Raw genomic sequence first — 25508 nt, forward strand, 5'->3', positions numbered from 1 at the left:
ACTTCCCCGCTGGACTCCTCCCCCTCCTGCACGCGGCATGTACACACACTCACACTCACCTGTCCCCAGCCATGCAGTCCGCGGCACTGACGTCCTCAGCGCCACATGGCCCCGCTAGGCTCCACCTACTTCGCACTCCGCCGCCCGCACACATGGCCCCGCTAGGCTCCACCCACTTTGTACTCCGCCGCCCGCACACATGGCCCTGCTAGGCTCCACCCACCTCGCACTCTGCACACATTACCCCGCTAGGCTCCACCCACCTCGCACTCCGCACACATGGCCCTGCTCGGCTTACCTGCGGTGATGAAGTCCTGCCCTGCCGACCTCAGCGCTGTCACTGTTTTCCATGGCTGACACATGCGACAGAAAACTCCTCCCCAGGCCCTGCCAGGTCACCCCCTATACCTCCACCGGTGTACCCCGGTGTCCTACGGTATCTGTGCAGCGTTGATCCCCCGCGGCCCCCTCCTTCACAATAGACGCTGCCGCATGCACAGAGCGGCTGTCAGCTCAGCTTCCTGTGTTCAGACACAGTGAGTGGTGGTAACCATGCATCTGTAAAATACTGAAATGCCCTGCTCATGAGGTAAGGAGCATAGTTGATCAGGAGAGCTATACTACATTTTTAAATTGAGGTATTTGATTTTCTAGTTGCCCTGGTGAACGACTACCAAACATGAGAGTCCGTTATACGCCACAAGAAAACATGTCTAAATAGCGAGCTCTGTTGTTTAGTATTCATTCAGCTGGATAACTGGACTTAAACGGGTATTCCATCTCAAAGATCCTATCCCCAATATATAGTAGGTGGAATAGCAATAATATCAATAAATACCAATATTTGGAAATGTAGAATAGTTCTCCTGATTAGGCATGCCCTTACCTTATGAGCAGGGCATTGCAGGTTTGGTAGCAACACTTATGACATGGACTCTGCTACTGTGGACCCGGGGAGAGTGGGTGCAGATTCATTGCACCCACACTCCTCACATGAAGGGTCTGCACTCCTAGAAAATGGGGGATACGTTCCCTGAGCGTGTCCCCCCATATTCTAGACGGTCCAGAGTCATCATGGGACCCCCTTATTTTTTTTCCTTACAATAAATTGGTGAAAGAGGGAATGTTTTGGGGAGTGTTTTTTCAAATACATTTTTTTTGTCTATTTGTTTTGTTAGCACTGACAGTTTGTGATGTCGGGTATGTGATAGACACCATGACATCACAAACTGCTGGGCTTAATGTCAGGGGACCTTACAGCTAGTATCAACCCCATTTATTACCCAGTTTGCCACTGCACCAGGGCACGGGATGAGCTGGGGTGTAGTGCCAGGATTGGTGCATCTAGTGGATGCGCCACTTCTGGGGCGCCTGCGGCCTGCTATTTTTAGGCTGAATTGAATTAACATTTGAATTAACTTTACTTTCCACCTTTTCATTATTATGCACCCGATAGCACTAAATCCCCTGGAATCAACTGAAGTAGGGAGGGAATAGTGACTGCGACCTGCAATCTTCAAATTTGCATCAACCCATGAAAAAAGGACAAAGGACTTGTGGTGTTCTTTCCCCAGATATGTTTGAGAAGTTTCTCCCACATGGTTCATGAATTTTCATTCACAAAGGTCTGAAAGGAGACAAAAAATGTATTTTGAAACCCCTAAATCTATCTATTGGAAGCTTTGGGGCTGTCTGATGCCCTGAGCTGGCAAAGGAGGAACTGCTGCCCACCTTAGCTGGAGCAAAATCGCAGTCAGATGCCTGACTGTCCTTGTTGTGCCACTTGTACCCTTAGTAGTGGCCTTAAATCTGGGACTCCTTGGTGTTGGCCACAGTTGTCCTACTCCTTCTAAATGTAAATGTTTTCTGAGACCCTATTTTGTGTGTTCTAGGATGTATTGGAGTGTCTCCTATTTTTTGGAAGCCCTTGCATGTGTGACGCCCTGGCAAAACCAGGTAGTTACAGATGACTGTACCCCCCACCAAGGGTATAGGAATTGCTTCCTCCTTGGGATTACACACACACCACCCCCACATGATGCATATGAGCAGCCACCCCTCCCCCTCCCCGGGAGGAGCTGAAAAGAGCAGCAGGGGAGCCAGAAGTGTGTCTCCTGGGCTGCAGAGAAAGTTGCAGAGTAGTCAGGGGTTGGAGCCCCTGGACTGCAGGAACAGGTCAGGCACTAGGAGGGGACCCAAAGTGGACCGGGGCAGGGTAGTGGCCTGCCGGCATCAGGAACCCGGAATAGTGCAGGGAAGTGGACTTTTCCCATTCCAACCAGAGGAGCTAAGCAGACTGCAAGGTGTAGTGCAACAAAAGAGGGCTCCTGCTCATTGCACCATGTGTGGGACCAGCATACCCCTCCAAAAGGCTCCCGGTCACCGGCAAGTTGGTTTACAAAGGACTGTGTTTCCTGACCACACACATCAGCCTAGCTTCATCCAACACCAAGACAACCGAACTGTGAGTTTCCTAATCCCTGCCACCACCACAACTCCCAACTGGACCCCGGGACTACACGTCCCCTACCCGTGGAGGGGATTCCACCTTGGTGCCCCACACCACCAGTCCCGGGCACGATCCCCAGATGCAGCGGCGGTGCCACCATCTCATCACCGCAACCCACGGGTGGCGTCACGGACAATCTCCCTTACCTAATCCCTTTTTGTTGTGGAGCCTGGGATCATAGACCGGGTCACGCCACTGTGATACCTACAGTAGTGACCCCCTTGGCCAGGATCTGAGTACCCCCTATCCCTGGGTGACACACATGTAGTGTATATTCTTTTATCATTCTAGGAGTCCCAATCCTTCCAAATGAGGGAAAAAAAATCCGAGGCCATGCTCTATATATATATATATATGTATATATTCCAGGGTGTATTGCAATCCCTCTTTTCTTTTTTGATATGCCTTGCACTTAGTGCATGGGCTTCATCAGTCAAGGAGTCTCACTCATTACAAATGGAAAAAAAACCCAGAAATCTCATGCACAAGATTAATTTTCCCCTGCTTGAAATCCATTTCTCCAAAACCGCTACATTTTTGAAAGAAGGAACATATCAATGTGTTCAGCGTTTTTGCAGCATTTTTTCATCATTGGATTCAATGAGAAAGCGCAAAACGCAGCAAAAATTCTCTGTGTGAACATAGCCTAAGAGGTGGAGGAGGCATTTTTTTTCTTTTTTTTTTTTAAATATGCCTTTTATATATAAGTCATTATTCCGGAATTAATTTTTCATGAAATTTGTTCCTGTAAAATCCATGTTATCTTCAATTTGGTATGTTTTATTGTCAGTCCATAAATGTTGACTAATGCTTTGACAACATTGCTACCAATAGCAACCTGGGAGTCAGCGATGTGTCCAGGCAACTTTTACATGCTGTTCCTATTCCATTTGAGAACTTTTTCCCATACATTTAAGTGATTTTACTGCCCCCCAGACCTCCTGGCAGGGTCTGATGGAAAAACGCTTGAGTTTCAATTGACTTCCATTATACTCGTTACTAGAGAAGAGCACTCGAACAGTCTGATATGCTCTATTTGAGCACAGAGCACCTAAGCATTTTAGTGCTTGCTCATCACTACTGTACATATATGACATAGGACTCACTGAGACTACTCTATACATCACTTAGGAGACACGAAGACAGATGTATAAATCATATAGGACTCACTGAGACTACTCTATACATCACTTAGGAGACACGAAGACAGATGTATAAATCATATAGGACTCACTGAGACTACTCTATACATCACTTAGGAGACACGAAGACAGATGTATAAATCATATAGGACTCACTGAGACTACTCTATACATCACTTAGGAGACACGAAGACAGATGTATAAATCATATAGGACTCACTGAGACTACTCTATACATCACTTAGGAGACACGAAGACAGATGTATAAATCATATAGGACTCACTGAGACTACTCTATACATCACTTAGGAGACACGAAGACAGATGTATAAATCATATAGGACTCACTGAGACTACTCTATACATCACTTAGGAGACACGAAGACAGATGTATAAATCATATAGGACTCACTGAGACTACTCTATACATCACTTAGGAGACACGAAGACAGATGTATAAATCATATAGGACTCACTGAGACTACTCTATACATCACTTAGGAGACACGAAGACAGATGTATAAATCATATAGGACTCACTGAGACTACTCTATACATCACTTAGGAGACACGAAGACAGATGTATAAATCATATAGGACTCACTGAGACTACTCTATACATCACTTAGGAGACACGAAGACAGATGTATAAATCATATAGGACTCACTGAGACTACTCTATACATCACTTAGGAGACACGAAGACAGATGTATAAATCATATAGGACTCACTGAGACTGTTGTTCACGTATCACATAGGAAACACTTAGATGTCTGTCTGTCTGTCTGTCTGTCTGTCTGTCTGTCTGTCTGTCTGTCTGTCTGTCTGTCTGTCTGTCTGTCTGTCTGTCTGTCTGTCTGTCTGTCTGTCTGTCTGTCTGTCTGTCTGTCTGTCTGTCTGTCTGTCTGTCTCCAAAATTGTGTCCCGGGACATGTCCTTACGGTGACAAACAGCGGATTGGTTGCTGGCCTCGCCATGGCCCAGCCCCCCTGCACGGATTGGCCGCTCGCCTCGGCTCCTCCCCCCCGCACGGATTGGCCGCTCGCCTCGCCTCAGGTCCGCCCCCCTCGCACGGATTGGCCATGTCCTTACGGTGACAAACAGCGGATTGGCCGCTGGGCTCGCCATGGCCCCGCCCCCCCGCACGGATTGGCCGCTCGGCTTCACGGATTCGCCATGGCCACCGCCCCCCCCACACGGATTGGCCGCTCGGCTTCACGGATTCGCCATGGCCTCGCCCCCCCGCATGGATTGGCTGCTCGCCTCGGCTCCTCCACCCCGCACGGATTGGCCACTCTCCTCGCCCAGGCTCCGCCCCCCCGCACGGATTGGCCGATCGCCCAGGCTCCACCCCCCCCACATGAGGTGAGCGCATCAAGGTCCTGCAGGGGCGGAACGTGCACGCACACACACACACACACACACACACACACACACAATCGCATCCACATACTCACAACATCCCGTGATATCGCTTGCTTCTCGGCGGCGATACTGTGTAGTGATCTTCCAGGACCTGCCGGAGGATCACATGGCCGGAAGCATGTGGTATCTCCGGATGTTGTGATTGTGTCAGCGCGTGTATGCGATCGGATGTGTGTGAGTGTATGCGATCGGATGTGTGTGTGTGTGAGTGTATGCGATCGGATGTGTGTGTGTGTGAGTGTATGCGATCGGATGTGTGTGTGTGAGTGTATGCGATCGGATGTGTGTGTGAGTGTGTGAGTGTATGCGATCGGATGTGTGAGTGTTGGCAGAGGAGCACGGCGTGCAGCACAGCTGCTGGGACCGGCCACCGGTGGGCACAGGGAGAAGTGGGGTGTGTGTGTGTGTGAGTGTATGCGATCAGATGTGTGCGTGTTTAATGTCTGATGTGTGACTGTTGAGCATGATGGGGAGTGCACAGCATGGGGGATGGAGCACGATGGGGGGTGCGCAGCATGGGGGATGGAGCACGATGGGGAGTGCGCAGCATGGGAGATGGAGCACGTTTGGGAGTGCGCAGCATAAGGGATGGAGCACGATGTGGAGTGCGCAGCATGGGGGATGGAGTACGATGGAGTGCGCAGCATAGGGGATGGAGCACGATGGGGAGTGCGCAGCATGGGGGATGGAGCACGATGGGGGGTGCGCAGCATGTGGGATGGAGCACGATGGGGAGTGCGCAGCATGGGGGATGGAGCACGATGGGGGGTGCACAGCATGGGGGATGGAGCACGATGGGGGTGTGCAGCATGGGGGATGGAGAACGATGGGGAGTGCGCAGCATGGGGATGGAGCACGATGGGGGATAGAGCACGATGGGGGGTGCACAGCATGGGGGATGGAGCACGATGGGGAATGCGCAGCATGGGGGATGGAGCATGATGGGGAATGCGCAGCATGGGGGATGGAGCACAATAGGGAGTGGGGATGGAGCACGATGGGGGGTGCGCAGCATGGGGGATGGAGCACGATGGGGGGTGCACATCTCCCCCCAAAACACACACACCCACACACACTGCCAGACACGCACTGCACAACACACCACACACACACACACTGGGAACCACAAACACTGCCCTACACAGACACCCACACACACACAACGCTAGAGATGAGCGAACCGGTCGCGGTTCGGCTCGAGGTTGGTTCGCCGAACGGACCTCCCGTTCGAGTTCGGTTCGTCGAACGTTCGACGAACCGAACTCGAACTGCATAGGAAACAATGGCAGGCAATCACAAACACAGAAAAACACCTAGAAAACACCCTCAAAGGTGTCCTAAAGGTGACAAACAACTCAAACACATTGGAAAGTGACAAGGACATATACTCATGCGAAAACAAAACAGCTGGACAAGGAAAAAGAGGAGGACACACAGATATAGGCATGGCACGCCCTTCTAAAATCATGTAAAACACCGCAAGGTGACTCCAAGCGGAGTCTCCATTTTTTCCAAAAATTGGGCCACACACACACCCACCCCTTCAGTGGCAGCAGTTGTGCCCCAGTTGTACACTTCACAGCTACATTTGCATCAAGCACATTCAAAAATACGCCATTCTTATCCATCCCCAGGATGACACCGGGGTAGGTAGCAAAGTCTTTGCTGACCCATGACTTGTTCATCTTGGCTTCTTTTAAAAACAATGTAAGCAAGGGTTACTCCAAGCGGAGTCTCCCTTTTTTTCCAAAAATTGGGCCACACAGACACCCACCCCATCAGTGGCAGCACTTGGGCCCTAGTTGCAAACAGGATGTTTTGATTTGCATCAAGCACATTCAAAAATACGCCATTCTTATCTGTCCCCAGGATGACACCGGGGTAGGTAGCAAAGTCTTTCCTGATCCCAGCTCTGTTCATCTTGGCTTCTTTTAAAAACACATCAAGCAAGGGTTACTCCAAGCGGAGTCTCCCTTTTTTTCCAAAAATTGGGCCACACAGACACCCACCCCATCAGTGGCAGCACTTGGGCCCTAGTTGCAAACAGGATGTTTTGATTTGCATCAAGCACATTCAAAAATACGCCATTCTTATCCGTCCCCAGGATGACACCGGGGTAGGTAGCAAAGTCTTTGCTGATCCCAGCTCTGTTCATCTTGGCTTCTTTTAAAAACACATCAAGCAAGGGTTACTCCAAGCGGAGTCTCCCTTTTTTTCCAAAAATTGGGCCACACAGACACCCACCCCATCAGTGGCAGCACTTGGGCCCTAGTTGCAAACAGGATGTTTTGATTTGCATCAAGCACATTCAAAAATACGCCATTCTTATCCGTCCCCAGGATGACACCGGGGTAGGTAGCAAAGTCTTTGCTGATCCCAGCTCTGTTCATCTTGGCTTCTTTTAAAAACACATCAAGCAAGGGTTACTCCAAGCGGAGTCTCCCTTTTTTTCCAAAAATTGGGCCACACAGACACCCACCCCTTCAGTGGCAGCACTTGGGCCCTAGTTGCAAACAGGATGTTTTGATTTGCATCAAGCACATTCAAAAATACGCCATTCTTATCCGTCCCCAGGATGACACCGGGGTAGGTAGCAAAGTATTTCCTGATTCCAGCTCTGTTCATCTTGGCTTCTTTTAAAAACACATCAAGCAAGGGTTACTCCAAGCGGAGTCTCCCTTTTTTCCAAAAATTGGGCCACACAGACACCCACCCCATCAGTGGCAGCACTTGGGCCCTAGTTGCAAACAGGATGTTTTGATTTGCATCAAGCACATTCAAAAATACGCCATTCTTATCCGTCCCCAGGATGACACCGGGGTAGGTAGCAAAGTCTTTCCTGATCCCAGCTCTGTTCATCTTGGCTTCTTTTAAAAACACATCAAGCAAGGGTTACTCCAAGCGGAGTCTCCCTTTTTTTCCAAAAATTGGGCCACACAGACACCCACCCCATCAGTGGCAGCACTTGGGCCCTAGTTGCAAACAGGATGTTTTGATTTGCATCAAGCACATTCAAAAATACGCCATTCTTATCCGTCCCCAGGATGACACCGGGGTAGGTAGCAAAGTATTTCCTGATCCCAGCTCTGTTCATCTTGGCTTCTTTTAAAAACACATCAAGCAAGGGTTACTCCAAGCGGAGTCTCCCTTTTTTCCAAAAATTGGGCCACACAGACACCCACCCCATCAGTGGCAGCACTTGGGCCCTAGTTGCAAACAGGATGTTTTGATTTGCATCAAGCACATTCAAAAATACGCCATTCTTATCCGTCCCCAGGATGACACCGGGGTAGGTAGCAAAGTCTTTCCTGATCCCAGCTCTGTTCATCTTGGCTTCTTTTAAAAACACATCAAGCAAGGGTTACTCCAAGCGGAGTCTCCCTTTTTTTCCAAAAATTGGGCCACACAGACACCCACCCCATCAGTGGCAGCACTTGGGCCCTAGTTGCAAACAGGATGTTTTGATTTGCATCAAGCACATTCAAAAATACGCCATTCTTATCCGTCCCCAGGATGACACCGGGGTAGGTAGCAAAGTATTTCCTGATCCCAGCTCTGTTCATCTTGGCTTCTTTTAAAAACACATCAAGCAAGGGTTACTCCAAGCGGAGTCTCCCTTTTTTCCAAAAATTGGGCCACACAGACACCCACCCCATCAGTGGCAGCACTTGGGCCCTAGTTGCAAACAGGATGTTTTGATTTGCATCAAGCACATTCAAAAATACGCCATTCTTATCCGTCCCCAGGATGACACCGGGGTAGGTAGCAAAGTCTTTCCTGATCCCAGCTCTGTTCATCTTGGCTTCTTTTAAAAACACATCAAGCAAGGGTTACTCCAAGCGGAGTCTCCCTTTTTTTCCAAAAATTGGGCCACACAGACACCCACCCCATCAGTGGCAGCACTTGGGCCCTAGTTGCAAACAGGATGTTTTGATTTGCATCAAGCACATTCAAAAATACGCCATTCTTATCCGTCCCCAGGATGACACCGGGGTAGGTAGCAAAGTATTTCCTGATCCCAGCTCTGTTCATCTTGGCTTCTTTTAAAAACACATCAAGCAAGGGTTACTCCAAGCGGAGTCTCCCTTTTTTCCAAAAATTGGGCCACACAGACACCCACCCCATCAGTGGCAGCACTTGGGCCCTAGTTGCAAACAGGATGTTTTGATTTGCATCAAGCACATTCAAAAATACGCCATTCTTATCCGTCCCCAGGATGACACCGGGGTAGGTAGCAAAGTATTTCCTGATCCCAGCTCTGTTCATCTTGGCTTCTTTTAAAAACACATCAAGCAAGGGTTACTCCAAGCGGAGTCTCCCTTTTTTCCAAAAATTGGGCCACACAGACACCCACCCCATCAGTGGCAGCACTTGGGCCCTAGTTGCAAACAGGATGTTTTGATTTGCATCAAGCACATTCAAAAATACGCCATTCTTATCCGTCCCCAGGATGACACCGGGGTAGGTAGCAAAGTCTTTCCTGATCCCAGCTCTGTTCATCTTGGCTTCTTTTAAAAACACATCAAGCAAGGGTTACTCCAAGCGGAGTCTCCCTTTTTTTCCAAAAATTGGGCCACACAGACACCCACCCCATCAGTGGCAGCACTTGGGCCCTAGTTGCAAACAGGATGTTTTGATTTGCATCAAGCACATTCAAAAATACGCCATTCTTATCCGTCCCCAGGATGACACCGGGGTAGGTAGCAAAGTCTTTCCTGATCCCAGCTCTGTTCATCTTGGCTTCTTTTAAAAACACATCAAGCAAGGGTTACTCCAAGCGGAGTCTCCCTTTTTTTCCAAAAATTGGGCCACACAGACACCCACCCCATCAGTGGCAGCACTTGGGCCCTAGTTGTACACTTCACAGCTACATTTGCATCAATCACATTCAAAAATACCCCATAATTAACCGTCCCCAGGATGACACCGGGGTAGGTAGCAAAGTCTTTGCTGACCCATGACTTGTTCATCTTGGCTTCTTTTAAAAACAATGTAAGCAAGGGTTACTCCAAGCGGAGTCTCCCTTTTTTCCAAAAATTGGGCCACACAGACACCCACCCCATCAGTGGCAGCACTTGGGCCCTAGTTGCAAACAGGATGTTTTGATTTGCATCAAGCACATTCCAAATCCACAAGCATTTACTCTCCCCAGGATGACACAGGGGTAGTAAATTCCTTCTGGATCCATGACTTGTTCATTTTGATGAACGTCAGTCTGTCCACATTGTCACTGGACAGACGCGTGCGCTTATCTGTCAGCACACACCCAGCAGCACTGAATACACGTTCAGAGACAACGCTGGCAGCTGGACACGACAAAATCTCCAAGGCGTAACTGGAGAGCTCTGGCCATTTTTCTATGTTTGAAGCCCAAAAGGAGCAAGGCTCCAGTTGCACAGTCATGGCATCGATGTTCATTTGGAGATACTCCTGTATCATCCTCTCCAGCCGTTGAGTATGTGTCAGACTTGTTGTCTCTGGTGGCCTTGCAAAAGAGGGTCTAAAAAAATTATGAAAAGATTCCATAAAATTGCTGTTACCGGCACCAGATACGGTCCTACTGGTACGGGTAGACTGGTGAAGATGACGAGACCGTCCCATGTTTGTCAAGTTACAACTGGGAGATTCCCTCCCTTCACCTGCACGGTTGTTTGGTGGAAAAGCCGAGCTAAGATCGAGTAACAGCTTCTGCTGATACTCCTGCATACGTGCGTCCCTTTCTATGGCTGGAATTATGTCACAAAATTTGGACTTGTACCGGGGATCTAATAGTGTGGCAATCCAGTAGTCATCATCACTTCTAATTTTGACAATACGACTGTCATGTTGGAGGTAGTGCAACAAAAAGGCACTCATGTGTCTTGCGCAGCCATGCGGACCAAGTCCACGCTGTGTTTGTGGCATAGAGGTGCTACCCATTCTTTCTTCCTCTGACATCTCCCCCCAACCTCTTTCAACTGAAATTTGACCAAGGTCTCCCTCATCCGCTGAGTCTTCCATGTCCATGGACAGTTCGTCCTCCATTTCTTCATGTTCTCCTGCACCTTGCTCAACATTTCGCCTGCTACTATGCGCCCTTGTCGATCCCTGTTCCCCATGGTCCCATGCCTGCTGCGTTGGTGATGATGAACGTCTAGACCTTGGTGATGTTGTTGTCCCTTGCACATATGAATCCTCCTGTAGTTCCTCCCCTTCATGTTGTCCCACCCCCTGACTCCGAATAGTGTTTAGCGTGTGCTCCAGCATGTAAATGACTGGAATCGTCATGCTGATAATGGCATTGTCAGAGCTAAACATATTCGTCGCCATGTCGAAACTGTGCAGAAGGGTGCATAGGTCCTTGATCTGAGACCACTCCATCAGGGTGATCTGCCCCACCTCTGCATCTCGTTGGCCCAGGCTATACGTCATGACGTATTGCACCAGGGCTCTGTGGTGCTGCCACAGTCGCTGTAACATGTGGAGAGTTGAATTCCAGCGTGTCGCCACATCGCATTTCAGGCGATGAACCGGCAGGCCGAAAGACTTCTGTAGCGATGCAAGTCGCTCAGCTGCGGCGCTTGAACGCCGGAAGTGAGCAGACAGTTTTCGTGCCCTGTTCAGAAGGCCATCTAGGCCGGGATAGTGTGTTAAAAATTGCTGCACGACAAGGTTCAACACGTGAGCCATACAAGGTACGTGTGTCACCTTGCCCAGGCGAAGGGCCGCACCCAGGTTTGCAGCATTGTCGCACACGGCCTTACCAGGCTGCAGGTTGAGTGGAGACAACCATTTATTAAACTCGGACCGCAGAGCTGACCACAACTCCTCAGCTGTGTGACTCTTATTACCAAGACATGTCAAGCTAAAGACCGCCTGATGCCGTTGCGCTCGGCTGCCAGCATAGTAATGAGGCGTGCGTGATTCCTTCTGCGCAGTGAGAACGCTGGTGGCCTGACCAGGCAGGCTTGGGGCGGAGGTGGAGGACCCAGATGAGGTGGAGGATGCAGAAGCTGTGGCGGAACTTGGACAGACAGAGGATTGACACACAAGTCGTGGGGACGGCAAGACTTGTGCAGCAGACCCTTCACCATCTATCACCATAGTTACCCAGTGCCCAGTCAGCGACATGTAACGTCCCTGTCCATGCTTACTGGTCCAAGTATCGGTGGTGAAATGCACCCGTTCACACACAGAGTTTCTCAAGGAAGCGGTGATGTTGTGTGCGACATGCTGGTGTAGCGCGGGCACACCTTTCTTAGAGAAGTAGTGGCGACTAGGCATCTGGTACTGGGGCACAGCGACAGACATAAGGTCTCTAAAATCCTGTGTGTCCACTAGGCGGAAAGGCAGCATTTCGGTAGCCAACAGCTTACAGAGGGATAGAGTCAACCTCTTAGCTTTGTCATGGGTCGGAGGAAGTGGCCTTTTATTTGACCACATCTGAGGGACAGAGATCTGGCTGCTGTGTGTAGACGGTGTTGAGTAGGGTGTCCCTGGAAAAATGCAGGTTTGTGAGGAAAGTGCAGGCGGAGACATGATGTTGCCTTCATCCAACGTTGGTGCTATCGATGTCTGAGAGAGCTGTACACACTCACTTGTTTCCCCTTCCAAACCAACTGACGACCTTACAAGCAAACTGCCTGTTGCGGTTACAGTGGTGGAAGTTTTGCGTGGAAAAACAGGTGTGACAGCTGTCCCCACAGTCCTAGAAGATGAAGAGCGCGCGGATGCACTGGAAGGGGCGGGCGGTGGATGGTTCGCTCCGCTAGCCGGCATTGCAGCACGGTGAGCTTCCCACCGGGACTTATGATATTTATTCATGTGACGATTCATGGAAGAAGTTGTCAAACTGCTGAGGTTTTGACCTCTACTAACAGAATCATGACAAATGTTACATATCACATGAGTTGGGCGATCTTTTTCGATGTGAAAAAAGGCCCAGGCTAGGCAAGGCTTAGAGGCCATGCGACCTGTTGATCCACCCCGAATAATGCTCATAGGCAGAGTGGTGGCTGAGGATGCAGTTGTAGACGTGCTACCAGTGCTCCGACTCTGTCCAGGAAGGCGCAAGGTAACTTCGTCGTCGGTTGCATCCTCCTCCACCGCCTCTGTTGACCTCCTCGAGTGCCTGACTGGGGGTTGACAGTAGGTGGGATCTAGAACGTCATCATCAATTGTTGTGTTCGCACTCCCCTCCCCCTCAGACCGAGCCTCTTCTTGCCCTGACCGAATATTTAAGTTGTCATCCCAATCGGGTATCTGCGTCTCATCTTCATCAGTATGTTCCTCATTGTCTATAACCACAGGTGTTACAGTTTGTGACAAAGGGTCAACATTATGCTCAGAAACTTGGTCCTCACGGCCTGAATCTGAGTCACAAAGGTTCTGGGCATCACTGCAGACCATTTCCTGTTCTGTACTCACTGTAGCTTGGGAGCAGACCTCTGATTCCCAGGCTATAGTGTGACTGAACAGCTCTGCAGACTCAGCCATCTCAGTTCCACCATACTGTGCAGGGCTGATGGAGACTTCAGAGCTGGGAGAAATCAAGTGTGATTGGGATGACAACTCAGAGGAATGGTGTTTTTTGGATGCGGTACTTGAAGTGGCTGAGAGGGCACTTGTTGGACCACTTGAGATCCATTCAAGCATTTTCCTTTTTTGCCCATCATCTACCTTTGTTCCTCTTGTTCGTGTCCGTAAAAAAGGGAGCACATCGGATTGTCCACAATAAGTAGTAGACATCTTACTTTTGCTAGTAGATGGTCTATCTTCAGCAGATGATAATGGAGCTTTGGCACCTTCCCCACTGACAAAACCTTTTTTTCCTTTTCCACCACGCCTCTTCCCCTTTCCACCAGCATCTGTCATTTTGCCACTCATGTTGATTGCGACAAGATTGTGGACTGAAAATGTGGTAGTAAAAATTGAGAGGTGGTGAAGATTGCAGTGGTGGTCTAGCTTTATTAACAGCAGAATAATAAAGAATAAATATCCCTGACAATGTAACTTAGTTATAATTAGTTGGAGTGTGCAACGCAGGCAGACGTGCTGCAAATGTCTTGGCACTAGTGGGACTATAGCAAAGTCCAATAGCCACGTATAGGATGCCACTAGGTACACTGAGTGTGTGCTAGTATAATGGCTTAGTTATAATTAGTTGGAGTGTGCAACGCAGGCAGACGTGCTGCAAATGTCTTGGCACTAGTGGGACTATAGCAAAGTCCAATAGCCACGTATAGGATGCCACTAGGTACACTGAGTGTGTGCTAGTATAATGGCTTAGTTATAATTAGTTGGAGTGTGCAACGCAGGCAGATGCGCTCTGCAAATGTCTTGGCACTAGTAGGACTATAGCAAAGTCCAATAGCCACGTATAGGATGCCACTAGGTACACTGAGTGTGTGCTAGTATAATGGCTTAGTTATAATTAGTTGGAGTGTGCAACGCAGGCAGATGCGCTCTGCAAATGTCTTGGCACAAGTGGGACTATAGCAAAGTCCAATAGCCACGTATAGGATGCCACTAGGTACACTGAGTGTTTGCTAGTAAAATTGCTTAGTTTAAAAAAGTTGTAGTGTGCAATGCAGGCAGACGTGCTCTGCAAATGTCTTTGCACTAGTGGGACTATAGCAAAGTCCAATAGCCACGTATAGGATGCCACTAGGTACACTGAGTGTGTGCTAGTATAATGGCTTAGTTATAATTAGTTGGAGTGTGCAACGCAGGCAGACGTGCTGCAAATGTCTTGGCACTAGTGGGACTATAGCAAAGTCCAATAGCCACGTATAGGATGCCACTAGGTACACTGAGTGTGTGCTAGTATAATGGCTTAGTTATAATTAGTTGGAGTGTGCAACGCAGGCAGACGTGCTGCAAATGTCTTGGCACTAGTGGGACTATAGCAAAGTCCAATAGCCACGTATAGGATGCCACTAGGTTCACTGAGTGTGTGCTAGTATAATGGCTTAGTTATAATTAGTTGGAGTGTGCAACGCAGGCAGATGCGCTCTGCAAATGTCTTGGCACTAGTAGGACTATAGCAAAGTCCAATAGCCACGTATAGGATGCCACTAGGTACACTGAGTGTGTGCTAGTATAATGGCTTAGTTATAATTAGTTGGAGTGTGCAACGCAGGCAGACGTGCTGCAAATGTCTTGGCACTAGTGGGACTATAGCAAAGTCCAATAGCCACGTATAGGATGCCACTAGGTACACTGAGTGTGTGCTAGTATAATGGCTTAGTTATAATTAGTTGGAGTGTGCAACGCAGGCAGACGTGCTGCAAATGTCTTGGCACTAGTGGGACTATAGCAAAGTCCAATAGCCACGTATAGGATGCCACTAGGTACACTGAGTGTGTGCTAGTATAATGGCTTAGTTATAATTAGTTGGAGTGTGCAACGCAGGCAGACGTGCTGCAAATGTCTTGGCACTAGTGGGACTATAGCAAAGTCCAATAGCCACGTATAGGATGCCACTAGGTACACTGAGTGTGTGCTAGTATAATGGCTTAGTTATAATTAGTTGGAGTGTGCAACGCAGGCAGACGTGCTGCAAATGTCTTGGCACTAGTGGGACTATAGCAAAGTCCAATAGCCACGTATAGGATGCCACTAGGTTCACTGAGTGTGTGCTAGTATAATGGCTTAGTTATAATTAGTTGGAGTGTGCAACGCAGGCAGACGTGCTGCAAATGTCTTGGCACTAGTGGGACTATAGCAAAGTCCAATAGCCACGTATAGGATGCCACTAGGTACACTGAGTGTGTGCTAGTATAATGGCTTAGTTATAATTAGTTGGAGTGTGCAACGCAGGCAGACGTGCTGCAAATGTCTTGGCACTAGTGGGACTATAGCAAAGTCCAATAGCCACGTATAGGATGCCACTAGGTTCACTGAGTGTGTGCTAGTATAATGGCTTAGTTATAATTAGTTGGAGTGTGCAACGCAGGCAGATGCGCTCTGCAAATGTCTTGGCACTAGTAGGACTATAGCAAAGTCCAATAGCCACGTATAGGATGCCACTAAAAAACACTTAGTGTGTGCAAGTATAATGGCTTAGTTATAATTAGTTGGAGTGTGCAACGCAGGCAGATGCGCTCTGCAAATGTCTTGGCACTAGTGGGACTATAGCAAAGTCCAATAGCCACGTATAGGATGCCACTAGGTACACTGAGTGTTTGCTAGTAAAATTGCTTAGTTTAAAAAAGTTGTAGTGTGCAATGCAGGCAGACGTGCTCTGCAAATGTCTTTGCACTAGTGGGACTATAGCAAAGTCCAATAGCCACGTATAGGATGCCACTAGGTACACTGAATGTTTGCTAGTATAATGGCTTACTTAGAATGAGTTGGAGTGTGCAGAGGACAAGAGGGTACAGTGGCAGGATTGTGGTGCTCTGGGTAGAGGAATGGAAGCCTGCCTTTCTATTCCCTCCTAATGGTGAAATGCAGGGAGGAAATCCCTGACCTGGGCTACACAGACGCTGTTGCTGTTTGCAGGACCTGTCACTTATGGCTCTCTGACCCTGCCGCTTTGAGCCCTTAAAAGGACTGCTAGAATGTGCTCTCCCTAAGCTGTCTAACGCTGTGTATGCAGCGCATACAGCTGTATCGGCTATAGGACTCAGGAGGACGGAGCTGCGACACTGATGTCTGACACCAAAGACGCAGAAGGCAGATAATGGCGTTCGTGAAGAAAATGTCCGGTTTTATAATGCAGGGACATGTGACATGCAGATCCTATCACACATGCCGTTGCTTCTCTGGCTCAAAGTCCACTTAGGTGTGTGTGTGTCTGTGATTGGCTGACATGCTGGCCCGCCCCACAAGACGCGCGCGCTTAGGGAAGGAAGACAAGAAAAAAAAAAAAAAAATGGCGATCGCCATTATAGAAACAGCAGTGATCTGAAGGCGCTGTTCACGCACACTATACACTGAAATGTGATAATAGTTTGATTCACAGAGTGACTTACACTATTACAGCAGAAACCAAGCTAGGATTTAGCTGTTTTTTGGCTGCTAGAACCGTTCTCGAACGTTTCTAGAACTATCGAGCTTTTGCAAAAAGCTCGAGTTCTAGTTCGATCTAGAACATGCCCCAAAATCACTCGAGCCGCAAACTGGAGAACCACGAACCACGAACCGCGCTCAACTCTACACAACGCCGCACACACACACAACACCCAACACACAAACACCGCGGCACACACATACCGCGGCACACACACATTGCACAAAACATACCTCCCCCCAAAACACACACACACACCCACACAAACCGCGCAACACACATACACAATGATACAGACACACAGCACTCTACAAACAACGCAACACACAAACAACACCGCTCTAACCCCCCGCCACACCCAGAACATGTACAGCGCCCTACACAAACACTTGGTAACTACACACAACAACAGATCTCTATCTCTATCTCTATCTCTATATATATATATATAACAAAAATCATACATTAACTACACAATACGTAAATTCTAGAATACCCGATGCGTAGAATCGGGCCACCTTCTAGTTGTTGTATAAACATCCAATAAGAGAATGCAGAATTTTTGTATGTGCATCACATAGAAACTCTGAGACTGTATTCATTACATTTTAGATACTGAGACTGCTGTATATACATCACATAGGTGACATCAACACTTCTGCTTGTACATAACAAAAGGGACTCCGTGGCTGCTGTACAAACATCACATAGGAAACACAGAGCCTGAATGCAAAATATGAGAGACATTGAGATCGCTGTATATACATAACATAGGAGGCCATGAGACTGCTGTGTATACATCAGATAGGTGACACCAAGAATGCTGCATATACAACACATAGGAGACACAAATTCTGTTGAGCATACATTAAATAGGTAACACTGAGACTGCTGTATGCAACACATAGGATACACTGAAATGCTGCTATGTATAAATCATATAGGAGACATGAGAATGCTGTATATGCATCACATAGTAGACATACAGTGAAGGAAATAATTATTTTATTCACTGCTAATTTTGTAAGTTTGCCCACTGACAAAGACATCAACAGTCTATAATTTTAAGGGTAGGTTAATTTTAACAGTGAGAGGTAGAATACCCAAAATAAAATCCAGAAAATCACATTGTATAACTTATATTAATTTATTTGCATTTTGCAGACAGAAATAAGTATTTGATCCCTCTGGCAAACAAGTCTTAATACTTGATGGCAAAATCCTTGTTTGCAAGCACAGCAGTCAGACTTCTTTTGTAGATGAGGATCAGGTTTGCGCACACATCAGGAGGAAATTTTAGTCCACTCCTCTTCGAAGATCATCTCTAAATGATTAAGATTTTAAGGCTGTTTTGCAACTTGGAGCTTCAGCTCTCTCCATAAGTTTTCTATGGGACTAAGGTCTGAAGACTGGCTAGGCCACTCCATGACCTTAATGTGTTTCTTTTTGAGCCACTCCTTTGTTGCCTTGGCCAGCCACGACCCATTTTTAATGTCCTTGTGGAGGGAAGGAGGTTGTCACTCAGGATTTTACCCTACATGGCTCCATCCATTGTCCCATTGATGTGATAAAGTAGTCCTGTGCCCTTAGCAGAGAAATACCCCCAAAACATAATGTTTCCATCTCCATGCTTGACAGTGAGGATAGTGTTCTTTGGGTCATAGTTAGAATTTCTCTTCCTTCAAACATAGCGAGTTGAGTTAAGTCCAAAGAGCTCAATTTTTCTCTCATCTGACCACAGCACCTTCTCCTAATCACTATCAGAATCAACCGTAAAACTGTTACCCCAACGATATCTCATTAGCATTGTCGGTGCGTGTAAAGGAGCCTTAAGGCTGCTTTACATGCAGCGACATCGCTAGCGATGTCGCTGGTAAAAGCACCCGCCCCCGACGGTTGTGTGTCATGGGCAAATTGTTGCCCATGGTGCACAACATCGCTAGGACCATCACACGTATTTACCTGCCTAGCAACGTCGCTGTTGCCGGTGAACCGCCTCCTTTCTAAGGGGGCAGTTCGTGTGGCGTCACAGCGACGTCACACGGCAGCCGTCCAATAGAAGCGGAGGGGCAGAGAGCAGCCGAAAGAAAGTGACGCCCACCTCGTTGCCGGAGGACTCAGGTACGGTGTTGTTCCTCATTCCTGGGGTGTCAGACATAGCGATGTGTGCTGGCTCAGGAACGACGAACAACCTGCATCCTACAACAGCAATGATATTTGGGATTAGAACGACATGTCAACGATCAATGATTAGTTGAGTATTTTTGATCGCTAGCGGTCGTTCGTACATTTCACACACAACGACGTCGCTAACAAGGCCGGATGTGCGTCACGAATTTTGCGACCCCAACGTCATTTCGTTAGCGTTGTCGTTGCGTGTAAAGCCCCCTTTAAGTGAACCACAGGTGAACACCAGCCTTCCTCCGGGTACCAGTTATCAGCCACTGAGGAAAGAGAACCAGTTACACTGGAACCCCCTGTGTGGCCTACCTTCTTTCTGCGCCTAACTTTATCAACCACCCCCTGGGGCCCCAACCCTACTTGCGGAGGGCCCGACATCCAGGCTGCCGTCAACATCAGCCCCAGCAGAGAGATTATACAGCGGCGGTTCACCCTATCAACGCAACCCGCAAGTGGCGTCACAACTTAAACTTTACTAAATATTCCCTGTATATAACCCCCTTTAAAGTGACCCCCAGGGTCACGGAACCAGGCAACGGCCACCCAGTGACACATCCCAGTAGTACACTTCCCGAGATAGAGTACCCCATGCCCTGGGTTGCACACATTCATCATAGCAGCAGACAGGAGTACAAATCACACTAACACACTAAAGGCCCGGTCACACACACAGATAAATCTTTGCAGATCTGTGGTTGCAATGAAATCATGACATATTGTTCCATTTGTACACAGCCACAAACCTGGCACTGATTGTCCACAATTTCACTGGAACCACAGATCTGCCACAGATTTATCTCTGTGTGTGACAGGGCCTTTACACTAACACACTAAAGACATTTTGATGCTAACCAGTGTAATTCAACGTTGCATTTGGCGGCTGAAAAAATGGTGCCCTGGTCCCAAGGACTACAGCCCCCAGGAAACTGCAAAAACTTCACTAGTGATGAGCGAGTATGCTTGTTACTACTTGGTACTCGCACGAGTATCACTGTACTCGGGCTACTCGGCGGGGACCGAGTAATCTCGAGATACTCGTGCTGTACTCGTGGTCTTCATCCCTGCATGTTGGCGCTCTTTTGAGATGGCTGGCAGACCACTGCAATGCCACAGCCCTGTTAGTTGTGGAATTGCAGTGATTGGCCGGCCTGCACAGCGTGACCGAGCCTTTATACCGGCGGGCGCGCTGTACTCTGCACACAGCCATCTAGACAGTCAGTGTAGGGAAAGTGTTGCTGCTTCAGGGAAAGGTTTGCGGCCCTTTATAGTTATTTCCGTAGCAGGGCTGCAAACAGTGTGACCAGAAGTCCTTCTCAGGACTATTATAGTTGTATACAGGCAGGCAGGGTATAGCCAGGTCGGAGTACAGTAGCAGAGTCCTTCTCAGGACTATTGTTGCTGTATACAGGCAGGGTATAGCCAGGTCGGAATACAGGCTAGTGACCAGAAGAGTCCTTGTCAGGACTATTGTAGCAGTATACAGGCAGGCAGGGTATATAGCCATTCCTAGTGGTGACCGTATACCAGCCTTCATCATATCTGGGGCTGGTGTACACAGTCTAAAACAGTCCAGATAGTGTCAGACTTCTCAGTAATTGTCGCTCCTAAAAACCTGTTAGGTTCTTAGTGCGTCCGTGCTTGCATTTAAAAACCGCACGTGTGTGCCTGTCGGTGGCAGCGTACAGGTGCACGTTTTGCACAAACTATTATATAACGCACAAGTCTAGTGAATAATACACGTCAGTCAGCAGTGTTCGATAGTGTCAGACTTCTCAGTAATTGTCGCTCCTAAAAACCTGTTAGGTTCTTAGTGCGTCCGTGCTTGCATTTAAAAACCGCACGTGTGTGCCTGTCGGTGGCAACGTCAGGCTCCATATTGTCCCTGGATAGAGACGTGCATGATGGCCTGTAAACCTGAAGTGCCCATTGTAAGGAAGTGGGTCTATTGTAGTATAGCCCTTAGGCAGGGCAGCCAAAAATTTGGAGGCTCCACATTGTCCCTGGATAGAGATGTGCATGAGGGCCTCAAAACATTGTTCCCATTGCAAAGGAGCAGGTCTCCTGTCGTTGTAATGCCCATTCTGAAAGAATGGGCGAAAAAATTTACCACTGGGGGTATACCTGAAACAACGGCCTAACTATTGTAACGGTCATCATGATGGCGCATGAGGAGAAGGAGGAGCAGTCCAGCGATTAGCCAAAGTCCAGAAGTGTATTACCATGGGTGAGTGGAGGTACATGGCAAATTCCCGTTACAAACTTTAAATTCCGCTGTCATTTGCTGGTGGTGTGGTGAAGTCTGACCCAATCCAACCCTTGTTCATCTTGATCAGAGTTAGCCTGTCAGCATTTTCAGTTGACAGGCGGGTGCGTTTATCTTTAATGATTCCACCTGCGGCACTAAAAACACGCTCTGACAAAACGCTACCGGCAGGGCAGGCCAGGACTTCCAAGGCATAGAGAGCCAATTCATGCCACGTGTCCAGCTTGGATACCCATTAATTGTAAGGCACAGAGGAATGTCGGAGTACAGTTGTTTGATCTGCAAAGTACTCCTTGAGCATCTGGGCAAACTTAGGATTTCTTGTGGCACTACCCCGCACCTCAGGGGCTGTGGTATGTGAGGGGCTGAGAAAACTGTCCCACATCTTAAAGACTGTTCCCCTACCTCTGGCGGATTGGACTTGTGCCCCTCTCAGCTGTATGCCTTGGTTGTCCACTGATTCCTGACCTATGCCGCTAGCGTTTTGTGAGGGGAATGCTTTGCCTACTTCCGTGACTATGGCCTTCTGGAACTGCTGCATTTTGTCTGACCTCTCCGCCTCGGGAATAAGAGACATAAAGTTCTCCTTTTAGCGTGGGTCTAACAGTGTTACCAACCAGTAATGATTGTCGGCCAAGATGTTCTTAACGCGAGGGTCACGAGACTGGCAGCTTATCATAAAGTCAGCCATGTGTGCCAGACTCTTAACAGCCATCACTTCAGTATCCTGACCAACACGATGACTGAACATGCTGTCCTCCTCCTCCTCCTCCTCCTCATCATCATCTACCCTGTCCTCTGGCCAGCCACGCTGAACCGAGGATATGACTGCATGTCATATCCTCAATTTAGCCGGAGAGTTGCTCCATGTCTTCATCCTCCTCCTCGTCATAGTCCTCCACTGCACGTTGTGATGAGACGAGGCTGGGCTGTGTGTTATCACCCACTACTGTTTCTTGCTCGAACTCATCGCGCTCCGCCTGCAATGCATCATGTTTGTTTTTGAGCAGAGACCATTTTAGAAGGCAGAGAAGCGTTATGGTGACGCTAATAATGTCGTCATCGCCGCTCACCATCTTGGTGGAGTCCTCAAAGTTTTGGAGGATGGTAAATAGGTCGGACATCCATCTCCACTCCTCAGGTGTTATGTGTGGAGTTTGACCCATTTCCCTACGGCTTAGGTGATGCAGGTACTCAACAACTGCCCTCTTCTGCTCACATATCCTGACCAACATGTGCAGAGTTGAATTCCAACGCGTGGGGACATCACACAGCAGTCTGTGAGCCGGAAGATGCAAATGGCGCTGAAAGCCGGCAAGGCCGGCTGAAGCAGTAGGTGACTTTTGAAAATGTGCAGACAGGCGGCGAACTTTTACCAGCAGATCAGACAGCTCTGGGTATGACTTTAGAAACCGCTGAACCACGAGGTTGAGCACATGGGCCACACATGGACCATGTGTCAGCTGGCCTCGCCTTAAAGCCGCCACCAGGTTCCGGCCATTGTCACACACAACCTTTCCTGGCTTTAGGTTCAGAGATGTGAGCCAGTGATCTGCATGCTGTTTCAGAGCTGTCCACACCTCTTCTGCATTGTGGGGTTTGTCACCTATGCAGATTAGCTTCAGCACAGCCTGTTGCCGCTTCGCCGAGGCAGTGCTGCAGTGCTTCTGTGTCGCCCTGGACAAGCCAGGGGCCACAGAGCACAACACTTACACACCCCACACTCCCTGCAGGCACATCATAGTCAAAACACAAAATCCTTGTTGCCTTTCCCAGGGGCTGTTGTCCACACCAGGGGGTGGAGCCAGGCGGTTGGTCTCCACCCACCAAGGAGTTCACAGTCCTGGAGGAGGGAAAACACAGGCAGTGAGAGTTAAGCTAAGGAAGTGGAAGGAGGAAAGAAGTAGAGAGGAGAAAAGTGACAGCAAAGAGCCTGAAGTTGGTCCGGGTGTGTGGCCCGGACAGGACAGCAAGGTTGGCAGGATGTGGTGACCGTCTGCAGTGGAGGTCGATTGGAGTCTGCCGTAAGGACCGTGGACGGGTGGTGACCCAGCGGTACCGGACCGGTATACAAAGAGAAGCCAGCACCATTGGCAGGGGGCTTTCGGATCCCGGCAAAACTTGGTGTCGCCGAGAATTTGCCAAATCCGTTGGTGAAGGGGACCTCCGGGTTTCCAAACAGCCAAGTCCCGATAGAAGGCAACCGTCCAACCGTGAAGGGGAGACACCGCCACCGCCAAGGGCAACCGTCTCCCAGGGCCAGCGCCTGTGGGCAAAAGGGGCTCCTCCGGCCCATATCCAGGTCGGGGAGCGGGTTACCGGTGGGAAACCATCGCTACCAACACTGAACTTAGGTGCAGGGAGAGACAGTCATCACTAACCTGCAGGGAGGAACAACCGCAGCCGTCCGAGGGACCCGTCCATCCAGCTGCTTGTTTTACTGTGAACTGTGTCATTATCATTGGGCTGAGTGAGTACCTCCGTGCCGTGCGGCACAGCGCTGCCCCTGCGACCCTGCACCTCTTCAGGCCCCGCAACCCGCCTGTCATCCATCTCTACCCCATCACCGGGCCCCGGGACAACCAACCCCCCTACCCATGGAGGGGAGAAATAATAACAAAGCTGCTCCCTGTCACAGGCTCCCGGGATCCCCGGGATCCCCGTCCAGAGCAGCGGTGGTGTCCACACAATCACCACAACCGTGGGTGGCGTCACGGACAATATCCCCAAAACCCAAACCACCCCTTTTCACTCATGGGCGAGGAGCGCCGCTCGAGTCCCCGGGATCCGGCCATCACCCGAGCCACCGAGCAGCAGCAGCCGTAGAGCAGTGGCAGCCGGACCCGACCAGTGGGAAAGCGTCCCCTCCTCCACCCGCGACACTTCCAGCTTGGGACTGGTGTGGAGGGTAAAGTGGATGAGGATGCGCAGGAGGAGGAGGAGGCTGAGGAGCATGACATTCCGGAGCTGTAGAGTGTGGGTGAAACCCTGACTGAGGTAGGGCCTGCAAAACTTGGTGTGGGAAGGACGTGTTCCGTCCCTCGCTCAGACTGGGTCCCAGCTTCCACAATATTAACCCAGTGTGCCGTCAACGAGATGTAGCGGTCTTGCCCACAAGCACTTGTCCACGTGTCTGTGGTTAGGTGGACTTTGGCTGAAACAGCGTTGTTCAGGGCACGTGTGAGGTTTTGTGACACGTGGTTATGCAATGCGAGGCACACCGGGAGAAATAGTGGCGGCTGGGGACCGAGTAACGGGGGACAGCTGCCGCCATCGGGTCGCGGAATGCTTCTGTCTCCACCAGCCTAGAAGGCAACATTTCCAGCGCAAGCAGTCGCGAAATGTTAGCATTTAGAAGTGTGGCATGTGGGGCGTTGGCAGTGTATTTGCGCCTGCGTTCAAAGGTTTGCTGAATGGATAACTGAACGCTGCGCTGGGACAAGGACGTGCTTGATTATGGTGTTATTTCTGCGTGGGCAACTGCAGGTGCAGGGCCGGAGGAGGCTTGTTCGTGGGCAGCATGCACAGGGGATTGGCTCGCATGCACAACAAGCGAAGATGTAGCAGTGACATCAGCAAGCACTGCTCCTCGACTCTGTTGTACATCCCACAAAGTCGGGTGCTTGGCTGACATGTGCCTCATCATGCTAGTGGTGGTCAGGCTGCTAGTTTTGGTACCCCTGCTGATGCTGGCATGGCAGGTGTTGCAAATGGCCTTTTTAGAATCATCTGGAGCCAACTTAAAAAACTGCCAGACTCGGGAAGACCTAACATTTGTACAGGCACCTTGTGTCGTGTTGTTGTTCCGGGGAACGGTTGCCTGACGTCTGCCTGGGGCCACCACCCTGCTTCTTACTGCCTGTTGGGATGCTATGCCTCCCTCCCCTGTGCACTGCTGTCCTCGCTCTGCATATCCTCCTGCCAGGTTGGGTCACTTACTGGATCATCCACCACGTCGTCTTCCTCTTCCGCACCCTGCTCCTCCTCCTGAC

This window comes from Anomaloglossus baeobatrachus, chromosome 1 (genome assembly GCF_048569485.1).
Source record: "Anomaloglossus baeobatrachus isolate aAnoBae1 chromosome 1, aAnoBae1.hap1, whole genome shotgun sequence".
Taxonomy (NCBI): Eukaryota; Metazoa; Chordata; class Amphibia; order Anura; family Aromobatidae; genus Anomaloglossus; species Anomaloglossus baeobatrachus.